The 12,292-nt window shown below is 33.6% G+C and overlaps 1 long non-coding RNA gene across 1 annotated transcript; it reads right to left on the reverse strand.

Annotated features, from left to right (window-relative positions):
• Positions 1 to 804: 804 nt before the first annotated feature.
• Positions 805 to 7,066, reverse strand: LOC145003354 (uncharacterized). The gene is made up of 3 exons (XR_013661930.1): positions 6,914 to 7,066; positions 6,067 to 6,223; positions 805 to 961 (listed from the first exon to the last, which is right to left on the reverse strand). It is a non-coding gene; the product is annotated as an uncharacterized LOC145003354 (long non-coding RNA).
• Between the last annotated feature and the right edge of the window lie 5,226 nt (positions 7,067 to 12,292).

The following is a 12,292-nucleotide window of genomic DNA, read 5'->3' on the forward strand; positions in this document are numbered from 1 at the left end:
ACTGATAGAAGAATAGCAAATTGGACACATTATCGTCGCCACCGAAATACCTCTAGAAGAAAGTCTCTCTCTCTCTCTCTCTCTCTCTCTCTCTCTCTCTCTCTCTCTCTCTCTCTCTCTCTCTCTCTCTCTCTCTCTCTCTTAGAAATACTATGTAGTTGCACCCACCACATAAGAATATTGAGTTTTATATGAACCCAATTATTCCATCTAATAGTCATATCACCCGAAGTAATCAAACCATTATCAAGAAAAGACAGGGCCGAAGAAACATAAAAAAGCATCTAAAACATCTAGGAGCCACCCCAATCTATCCGGGACATTATTAAGTTGGACATCCTTCAAAAGTCTGGAAAAAGTATCCCATTAGGTTTTCTCAATACCCCCTCTCAGTAATCTTTTAAATTTGGTCATATCCCACTCGAAAGAAATATGGTCTCTGACTGTAGCACTACGGTGATTATCCATAGCATATAACTTATGAAAAGACACCGCAAGGGGAGTATCTCCCAGCCAAACATCATTCCAAAAAGAAGTATACGCACCATCATATCTCCAATCCGAAAAGGGAAAAGACCCTAAAAAACAAATCCATGATCCTCAAGATTAGTCAACATCCGAATAAGACCATTCCAACGACCTAGCCATGTCCTCCTCAGTGTGAGAGGAGGAATTTGACCCTCCAAACCGTAAATGACTTTCACAATCCTAACACATGTCACACCCTGAAACCCATGGCGGAAATGTTCCGGGGCGGAGGTGACTTCATGTGAATATCATAATCAATGTACATAGTAAGCGAAGTAACACAAAACATTACATTACATAGATTTCATTACATCAGTTTGAAAGTAAAGTAATACAAGTTTCATAGATACATAAGTTTAACCAAAAGAAAAACGTGACTTCCATATGCTCCGTCTTCTGCAAAAGAATGCAGGAATACCTGTCTAAGGAGAACCTGAGAATACAAGCATTTTAAAAATCAGCATAAAGCTGGTGAGTTCATAAGCGGTTTGTTTTATGAAAATGAACAAGATTCCTTTTGTTTTCTGAAAAAGTTACGACCCAAGAAAATCCCATATTTTCTTAAAAAGTAGTGTTTAGTTTTCCGTTATGTTACACAATTCTGGTTATGAATAGTTATTACCCCAGGAAAATCCTATATTTTCCTAAAAGTTGGTTACCAATCCGAAATGTAATGTAAAAGATGTATACTGAAAACCTGATTATCCTTGTGAAGTGTGTGTTAGTTTACCAACCCAAAATGTAATGTAAAAGATGTATACTGAATACTTGATTATCCTTGTGAAATGTATGTTAGTTTTAACACATATATAAAACTATCAACATAGTAAACTAATTCTTAAGGTTATTAATTTACTATATCCATTATTACTAAAAAGTAAATCTCTGTTATCCAAATTGCGAGTTCTATAACCATACTATAGACTAGATATGGCAAAGGAAGGCCAGTATCATTTATGACTTTTGTCACCCTTGAACCTTTTGGTTCGGCTGTAGCTAGCAGCCAGGTGCGGGGTAGTCAACCCCGTATAGATCTATACACTCAAGTCACGCTCCCTATCTAAGAGATTCTGGTTATAGGGGTGGTCCTCCACTCGCGTATCTCTGTGGAGTGTTCTCCGAGGACGTGTCTCCAATTTATAGGAATAACAAATCTACAAGTAATAATGCGGAATATCCTGTTTAAGCTCTATCTACAAAGACGATCCTCCACTCGCGTATCTCTGTGGAGTGTTATCGAGGACAAAACAATATACTAAGTTTCATGTTCAAAGTTCAAAGGTTATGTTTTTAACTATTATAATGTGGAAAACCATTTGTGAAAAATAAAGAGTACAACAATTTATAACGTTTTTCACAATACTACGATAATGTGATCTGCAAGTTCAAACGGTTATCTGTTATGATTGTCAGTGTTAAAAACATATGTAATATGAAACACAACATATATAAAATAAGTTTTGAGTACAAGTATTACTTGTACTTTGCTTGTATTCCCCCCCCCCCCCCCCCCTGAATACAGTGAAAAACATTGAAAAAGGGTAGGGGTATGAACTCACCGGACGAGGAAATGTGTCGACTAGGATGCTAAACGTCGGATCGAGGCTTGAAAATGTGTGAGGTTCCTATGTAATATTAAATGATACACAAATGTATCTAATTAGATTTAAATCACTAATTAATTGAGGATATACACTTCTAGTCACGAAAACACTTCAATTCAAGTGTTTGGAGTGACCCGACATTTATGGACATATATGGCTTGGGTATGCAGTTTACTCTTCAAGAGTAAACTCTTAGAAGAGTTTTCGGTCCTAAACACCACATCCTCATGAGTTTACGGCCATAAACTCATGAGTGGTGTTCTTAAGTGCTAAATGACCTTATATCATTTTAGGGGTGACGCTAGGTTTGGTTCTAGGGCATTAGAAAGGGATTAATTCAATCATAAGGACCATTTAATGAGTTTACGGCAGTAAACTATGAGTTTACGGCCGTAAACTCTCACCCAATCAATTCTTATGTGCTTTGATGGTCATAGGTTAATCATAAGTGATTCTACTCATTTTTACAAGCCAAGGGGTGAATTTAGGGCACCATATAACCCATTTATAGGAGTGTACAACCTAGGAACCCATTCTTGGAGGGTTTACGGCCGTGAACACCTAAGGGAAGGGTTTTCATCAAGTTTAAGGCTTCTAATTCGTTTGTGGTTGCTTCTAGTTATTAGTTCAAGGCTTAGGAGGTGTGTAAATGGCATTTTAACACCTAAAAAGGAGTTTACTACCCATGATATGGAGTTTACAGCCCAAGCATGTTATTGGGCAGTAAACTCATGTTTACTCCCCAAATGATGAGTTTAAGGTGTTCTAAGTCCAATCCAATAAGTCCTTAAGCCATATCTAAGCTCCAATGGTGGTTTGGAAGGGTTTTAAGGCTCAAACCCCCCCCCCCCCCTTTATATGTGTTCACAGACCAAGAGTGTTCCAGGGTTGTAAACACATGTTTATGGTCCTAAATCATGATTTTAACACGAAAATGAAGGCTAAGGATGTTATACTAGAAGCTAGGGTAGTTACCTTGCTGATTTGAAGCTTGAAATGAGCAATTTTTGGACCTAGATCTTGGATTGAGGAGAGAGGTTAGAGAGAGAGTAAAAAGGATTCAAATGAGGCTTAAACAACTTTAAATATGGTTTGGATTTGATACACGGTGGAATTCTACCCGATACTGACGTTAACCGAGGCTTTTGGTCGCACCCGATTAAGTTGCCGTAACCCGATATGGTCGAAACTAAATTTTTTCTAATAACTAGTTTGGGACGTTTTCATTTGTTTCTAACATGTTTGGATACTTACAAGGTCAAAATAAAAGTCTTAACTTAATTGACCTAATCCAAAAACGAAATCGGAATAATTCGCTTAAGACGAGTTTTACGGACGGAACAGGTTGCGGCGATGGAACAACTTCGGGTTGTCACAACACATAACAAATCTAGGTGATGAAAGAAATGCTAATAACATCTTAGAAAAAGAGCCGTATTATAAGAGAAAAAGCTACCAACTCCAAGACCACCATCATCAAGAGAAAAAGAACCCAATCCCACTGAATCCAATCCATCTGATGCTCATCCAGATCAGCACCCTAGAAAAAAGAAGCTCTCATCTTCTCTAAGGGAGTTCAAAACAGTGATTGGAACAAGAAAAATGGACATAAATTAGCTGCCTAAACAGCCCAGAATAACCTTAATCAGAGTAAGGCACCCCCAATGGAAAGGCATTTAGCCTTCCAACCCACCAATCTACTCCTAAAGCGATCAATAATGGAAGACCAAACAACAACTCTAGTCATATTCTGACCAACCAAAACTCCCAAGTGAATGAATGGAAGAGTATCTGAAATAGAACCCATGCCCTAAGCCATAGAAGAGACCTAATCAGTGCTGACTCCCACACCATACAACTTACTCTTGAGTAAGTTAATTTTCAACCTCGAAGCCATAAAAAACATCTGATAATATGAGCAATATTACAAGCATTCGTCTGGTCCCACTTAGTTAACAGAACAACATCATCAGCATAAAGGAGATGCGACATATCAATTCCCCTAATGGAAACACCCCTATACATATTATCCAACTGAGCCCTAATCAAAGCTACATGCATACCCTCCATAACCAAAACAAAAAGAAAGGGAGATAAAGGATCTCCCTGTCTCAATGCTCTAAATATATGGAATTCTCTAAAAGGAGGTCTATTCACAAGAACCGAGGTTGTGGATGAAGACAACATCTCCTTGATCCAACCATACCACAAAGTACCATAATCTGCGTAATCTCCATAAGATACTCCCAAGAGATTGAATCACAAGCATTCTCAAAATCCACTTTGAAAATCAAAAAAGGTTTTTTTTGAAGCCTTACTCCAAGCAACGATCTCATTAAGAAGAAAATGGTCATCCAGAATCTGTCTGCATTTAATAAAAGCATACTGATCTGTGCTCACCACGCTACCGATAACATCCGCCAATCTCTTAGCTAAAAATTTACCAATAATCTTATATTGGAACCAAATTATGCTAATAGGTTTAAAATCTTTCACATTCTTCGGGTCTCTACCCTTGGTGATCAAAGTAAAAAAAGAAGCATTACGCCCCTTAGGAATCGAGGAGTGAGAATAAAAATGAGTCACAAACTCAACCACATTATCCTCTAAAATATCCCAGTAATGCTTAAAAAAGCCAAAAGAAAAACCATTTGGTCCGGAGCCTTAGAAAAACCACAATCCTAGCCTGCCTTTTTTTATAGAATATCATTAATTCCGGTATAGTTTCCAAATCGTATCCTCATCATGTTTTTCATACCCTAATGTTGGAATCAGGAATACAAAAGTCACAGTTAGACATAAGTTTTGTATCAAGTTGCACCAATGAAGTGTAGGTTGAGACCAAAATAATGTTGGAATGTTGTGAACCTGAAGTTTTAGAGATAAAAATATTATGTATGATGATAAAGAATATCGGAAATCACTTTTAGATTTTGATTTATTCATATCTTTGGTTGTATACATATGTAATGGAAAAGTCTATTTCAATAATGATCCATAAGTTGTATTTAATAACTAGGTTACAACCCGTGAAAACCACGGGTAAAAGATTTATAAAATTTTATTAAGTTAATAAGATTTAAGTTTTTTTAGACTTTTGTATTGATTATTTAAAACAATATATTGTTTTATCTTTTTAAGTTGAAGATATTTTGTTTTGTATTTATTATTTAAAATAAGATAGTGTTTCAGTCTTTCTAATTTGAAGATATTTTGGGATGAATAAGAAAAAAAAAATCACATACTTCACTTTATTTCTCATTACATGTTCTAATAGATGTTCTAATAGAAAGAGTGATGGAAAGATAAATGTATATACTGACCCTCCAAAACTACAATACCTTTTGATTATGTTAATGGTAGTAAATTGTAATCAAGCTTTTTTCTTTTTGTCATCATGGTAATTTAATTTTTCTTTCAAATGATTCAAGTTTTATTCGTATTCCTCTTAAATACCTTAAAATTAAATTGTTCTATTTCTAATAAAAACCATTTTTATCGGTGTTTACATAGCATGTAACAATGGAGATTAGGTTTCTCTTTTACTTAATATGTTTTGTACAGCTTGCAATTTAGAATGATTGGTAATGGTTTTCTCATTTCGAGGGTGTGAATAATGAAGGAAATTGGTGACTAATGAAAATAGAAGGAGAGTCAATGGACCAACAACCCATCTAAGTTGTGTTGCACTCCAATATAGAGATATAACTTTGTATCCTATTATTGTGGTTATTATATGTGCAAGAGCTATCCAATATCCATACATTCCCTTCATCAACATTCAACAACAAAATTGAGTGAATAACTAATAACCCATCGATATAATTTTCCAAATCTACATTAGCATTTCTTGCATTTGAAAGAGAGCATTTTAACACAAAATAGGTAGAAAACGATCCAAAAATATATAATGTAACTTGGGGGAAGGGGTTACCTGCCAATCAGCTTTAATGCCATCTCATCTGAAGGCTTAAGCACTTAACAGTTTCATGTACATATGACCCAACTTAAGTTTCGATTGCCCACCAAAAATTTCATTTCCAGAACCGCCCAACAAAACTTCTCCATTCCAATGTATGCAGAGATGGCTTCTAAATCAATAGAAGAGCAAGTTAAAAACTTACATGAACGTATTAAAGATGAATATACAAGAAGTTATTAGATACGTATTATGTTCCGGCCTAAATGTGTATTTCAATTTAGCATTTTCACAAACAGTTGGCGTGCATGTAACCTATGCTAATATGTATTAGATGTAGCCTTTTCAAAGAGCCATAAATTAGATGCATTAATTGTCGATCTCCTTGTTGTTGGGTCATTATTTGAGCATGAGGATATGCAATGTTTCTTTTCGTCTAGAAAAGTTACCTTTTGGAATTAGCAAACAAAGGAGTAGATGATTCGACATTAATCAAGAATTAAACTCAAATCAATTAATATACAGAAACATTAGAACACCATATATATATATATATATATATATATATATATATATATATATATATATATATATATATATATATATATATATATATATATATATATATATATATATATATATATATATATATATATATAATCAAGAACCGGCCTAGAATTGCACACCCCAAATGAGAAATCCAGTACGCAATTGAACTTTTTGATCAAATCCAACCGATGTTGTTCTTAGGTTATCATTATTAGTCGACATAGCGGTTTGTGTCTATTTTGTGGTGCATGCTATTGAGAATTAACAGACCATAGGAAAAATATGAATGAAAAGAGAGACACCATTTACAGACCAAGACAACCGACGATTTTGAGGAGGAAAGAAATCTTCAAATGAGGATGAAGGAGTGAGAGAGAGCGTAAGATTATTGAAGAAGAAGAGACGATTTTAATGTTAAATTTTGAAAACTGATAAATCACTATTGATTTTATGGCCTGATTTCTTGAGCAACATTAATGCGTATTTCTTAGATTTTCATGCGGGTTTCAAAGGCTAAAAGGGCAAAATAGGTAATTCAATTTGTAAAATTTTAGGCTAAAAACATGTCATGTATCATATGGTTTTGTTTATTAGATAGGAAGATTTGTGTTTATAGGCCCTTTACGACATAAAATTCATTTAGCGGCATGTGCTTTATATTATAAAGTTGTACAATACAACACTTTAAAACACAAATTGTTATGTACGGAGAAAAATTATTGTGTACAAATCAGTTCTCATTTGTGTTTGGTAAAACTATGAAATTATATCTATGACATGATATAGGTTAAAATTATCAAATGTTTTTTAAAGTGGTCATAAAATAGAAAAAAAAATAGAAGTATGTACCTTCAATTTTATGAAATGCATTCCAATTATAGCATTCTACTGTCAAAATAGAATGTCTTTCTTTCTTAATACTTGTTCTTATTTAAGTAATTATAATACCATATATGTTAGTTGTGGTTATCGGTAATTTATTCAAATTTTTATATTTTTTTTAATATATCAACCTTGCACTATACGGGATTCAACCTAATAGTTCATATATTAAATTATAATTAAATATTCATCTTGATTATAGTAATCTATTTTGAACTAAATATGATCTAATATTAAACTTAACAATTCTTTTAAAAATAGAAATAATTATAAACAATTAAAACAGATTTTATATTTTAAAATACGCAATTAAAATAACAAAAACTTTTTAAATAATAATTAATACCATTTAATAGAATCAATATTTTATTTTGTCTTTTTTAAGTTTATAATAGGTTATTATTTTTGCTATTCAGGGGCGGACATAAGAATTAGTAGTAGGGGTTGTACAAAAAAAAATTTCCCGATCAAACATAATATAAAACATTAAAAATAAAATCCGATCAAACATAATATAAAACATCTTATACAATTTTTTTTTCTGGTTAAACATAATATAACAACGATCTATTGGAATTTAAATTTGTCCTCTTTGTACAAACATCTTTTGAAACCGCTCAATTACTTTTTTATTCTTAACTTTCGCAAGTGTTTCGGTCTCGACATTACAAAACAATGTGTCGTTCAAAAATTCGTCGCCAATTTTGTTACACAAGTCGGTCTTCAAGAGCTTCATCTTTGAAAAACATCATTCTACACTTGCGGTCACTACAGGTAATATCAAAGCCAACTTTAAAAGCTTATAAATCAAAGGATAAGACCGATGCTTCCTTACTAATCATCAAACGAGAAAGGTCGGAAATTCCTTTCAAACTAATGAAGCGCTCATCTTTGATGCAAGAGTGATAAAATATCTCAAGTTGTCCTTCAAGGTCTATCATATCTGAATCATCAAAGTCATACTTGTATAACTTACCCAACTTCAATAACTTTGATTTGTCAAATTGTGTAAATGAATCACAAGGGCTCAAAGCACCCATGTATTCTAGTAATTGGGTGCTTGTTTCACTAAATCGATCCTGATATTCTGTAAGTTGGATATCTACCACCATGTTGAAGATTTCGACCTCAAAATGAATCTTATTAGGGCCCGTTTGATAGTTGCTGACTGAGAAAGTGCTGATTGGGAAATGTCTGTCTGGGTAAGAAATCCTGACTGAGTAAGAAATTATGTTGTTTGATTGTACATCTGAATGAATGTGCTGAGTGATGAAAAATGACCATTTTACCCTTCTGTTATATATAATGATGGAGTAAGTTGCTGAACAATTATAAAAACATACATATTGTCATACAAAATGTAAATTACACACAAATAAAAAATGTCATACAAAATATAAATTACACACAAATAAAAAATGTCATACAAAATGTAAATTAAACATAAATCATTTAATATCCAAATAAAAACATAATGAAATTTAAAACAACATAATAATTTAACGTAAAGTAGGTGAAAGTAGGCGATTTGCAATATGATCACGCAAAACACGCATATATTCAACGGCTTCTGGACCCCATTCTATGCCTTGTATGTTTTCACTATCAATTCCCCCACCTTGGACGTCAGGAGTAACCATCGTATCCTCCTCAAAATTTCTAAACAAGTCATCTTCTATATTGTATTTCCTTATAAAATTATGGACCGCGACACAAGCAATGACTATGTCTCTTTGCACTGTAAAAGGATAAGGAGCCATTTGTTTTAAGATTGGGAATCTCGCCTTCAATACACCATAAGCACGCTCAATAACATTTCTAAGTTGTGCATGGGCATGATTGAACCTTTCTTCTCTAGTTAAAGGTCTGCCTCTTCGAAAATCGGCTAACCAATACCTAGTATTGCGGTATGGAGCCATAAACCCACGAGTGTTTGTATATGCGGCATCACAAAGGTAATACTTATCTGCAAATGAATGTGACACATATTATATAAAGAAGATAGATAATAAAGTTATATAAATATTACAAACCCGATGGAGTAAATGGAAATCCAGAAGTCGAATTGAATGCAACTTCTTTCAAAACTCTTGAATCATGTGCTATACCCTCCCATCCAGCCCAAACAAAGGTGAATATCATATCAAAATCACAAATTCCTATAACATTTTGAAAACATTCTCCTTTTCCCCGTCCCCTATAACGAGTTTGTTGATCAACGGGTACAACCGCATGTACAAGAGTTCCATCTAATGCACCTATTGCTCCGGAAAAAATATTTTTTAACCGTCTATGTCGTTCCGAGTTATGTCTTGTTGGATTAGGAGTTGTTGGTACTATAATTTCTTTTGCAAAACACATCATTGCAGTTAGGACCTCATGAAAACATTGATGAATCGTTTGCGTGGAGTGATGAAATCTTCCCTTAACCGCGCGAAAACGTTCATTATGTCCTATAACATGTAAGAATATAGCCATCTTCTCTTCAACACTTATTGTCCTACTAGCTTGCAACCAATTTTTTTGGGTAAAATGGTTGCATAATAAAGCAAATGCCTCTTGTGTAAGACGCATCATATCGTAACATTGTGTAGGGTCTCCGTACATCAAATCTTGCGTATACGCGTACCCGCTTGAATCGTTATCTCTAATTCTATGAATTCTGATTAGTCTGCGTCGGTTTGACCTCAACCAATAAAACACAAGTAAAAGAAAAGCTACAACTTCACCATCAGAAATCATACTTGACCTGTTACAAATAATTAGGTAACATATTAAAGTAAAAAAAAAAAATCATGCACCAAAAGTCATATTCAATATCCAATAACATCCAAAAGTCATAAAACAAAAAATTAGTAAATAACAAAAGTCATATTCAATATCCAATAACAGCCAAAAGTCATGCAAATAACATCATCCAAAGTAACATCCAAAAAAGTATCAAACATAGGATCCAAAAGTCATGCAACAAAAAACTAATAACCAAACTTTTCTACCCGCACTCATCAAAGGTAACCATACTTCCTACCCGCACCCATCACCCACGACTCACAACTAGTATGCGAAAGTCGTAACCAAACTTTCCTAACATCAGCACTTTCACCAAATAGCAAAAGAGCAGTTTTGTGTCTTTCATCTTCTTCTCCCCATTCCATTTTGTTTAATTTCTCCATACACGCATCAACATCCTTATCCATTTCACTTTTTTCAATTCTTTCATTTTTTTCCACCAACGACCTTGCAAGTTTGACAATCTCCTCTTCAACTTCTAATGCCCTTGCATCTCTTTTTTTTCCACCAACTTTTTTGTTTCCACCAACTTCCGTATTTTTTGAACGCCCCGATGATTCTTCACTTGCACCTACGTGTTGTGTTGAGGTTTCCATTGGAACATCATCATCAAAATCATAGGCGCTAAAATCCTCTACAGGACGAGGGAGTGTAGATGATGGCCCCCAACTTTGAAAGCCGGTTGAGGTCGACCCTTCAAATAGTTGGGTGCAAAGATCAGGAAACAACAGGGGTTTAGTTTTCAATGACAACACGAACTTGTTCAACTGTTTACAATTTTTAAAAATATTAGTATTTTTTATAAAAATAATTATAATAGTATTTGTTATAAAAATATTACCTTCCCCTCTTCCTTCCATTGTTCATCAGTGAGGTTAAATTTATTTTTTATAGGGTCATATATATTGCCGGTTTTGTTTTTCAGTTTCACCCAAGCAACATACTTTGATTTGTAGTAGTCAAAGTGGTTTCTCATTTGCTTTTGATCAACCTCTTTACCATGTTCGTTCATCAATTTTTCGCGTACTATCTTCCATGAACTAGCCTTAAGCCCAGAACCCTCACGACCATTAGTGGTTAATTCATGGATACATGCATCAAGAAAAGTTTTGTCCTCACTTTCGTTCCAAACCAACATCCTAAAACATAAATAACAAGCTAACATAAATATCTAAACATAAAACAATTTTCTACCAATGAGATTAACATAATCCTAAATAGTAATAGCTACAATAAACTAATTATAATTGTATGACACCATGTAAAACTGAAGAATAGCATATATATGTAACTAATTATAATTGTATGACACCATGTAAAAATGAACTTTATTCAAGTTCATTTCATTTGGTAGATTGGTTGGATTTTATTTGAAATGTGTGCAGTTTTTATCATTTGTATTTGTAGATAGAATCTTCTTATGATTCATAATGCAAAATATTTACTTTAAAAAGGCACATCAAACACCCTGTTGAACAATCAAATTTGACATATATTTTTCTGAACTAATTTGGGTATTAGGAATTCCATTTGCTTAGTAATTCCATTAGGCACAATTAGATTATCTATCATTTGCCAATAAGTCGGCATAAAAAAACCATTAGCTTGAACTAGTTGATAAATTAAATCCCTACAAATTAGACAGAAAAAAATCAGTTACCTTCATAGCCAAATGAGGATTAGGGGATGTAACCTAACATTAATTCAATTAAAACATTATCATTCAAGTATTTAGAGGGGACCGACCCATTAATTCAATTAGCATCAGCAAAAAAAATGACCGCGTTAAATGAGGATTAGGGGATGTACGTTAAATGACTTTCCTACCCCTCACAAATTCAGATTTCATAAAATTAGAGCAATACATAAAAAAAATTCTGAATTTATAACAATAACACATCTAAACACAAGATTTCATAAACAAATTCATATTTCATAAAGTTAGAGAAATACACAAAAAAAAAATGACATCTTTATTTGAACATTGAAGCTTTATCATCTTTATTTGAAAATTGAAGCT

This window comes from Lactuca saligna, chromosome 6, assembly GCF_052625555.1.
Source record: "Lactuca saligna cultivar CGN05327 chromosome 6, ASM5262555v1, whole genome shotgun sequence".
Taxonomy (NCBI): domain Eukaryota; kingdom Viridiplantae; phylum Streptophyta; class Magnoliopsida; order Asterales; family Asteraceae; genus Lactuca; species Lactuca saligna.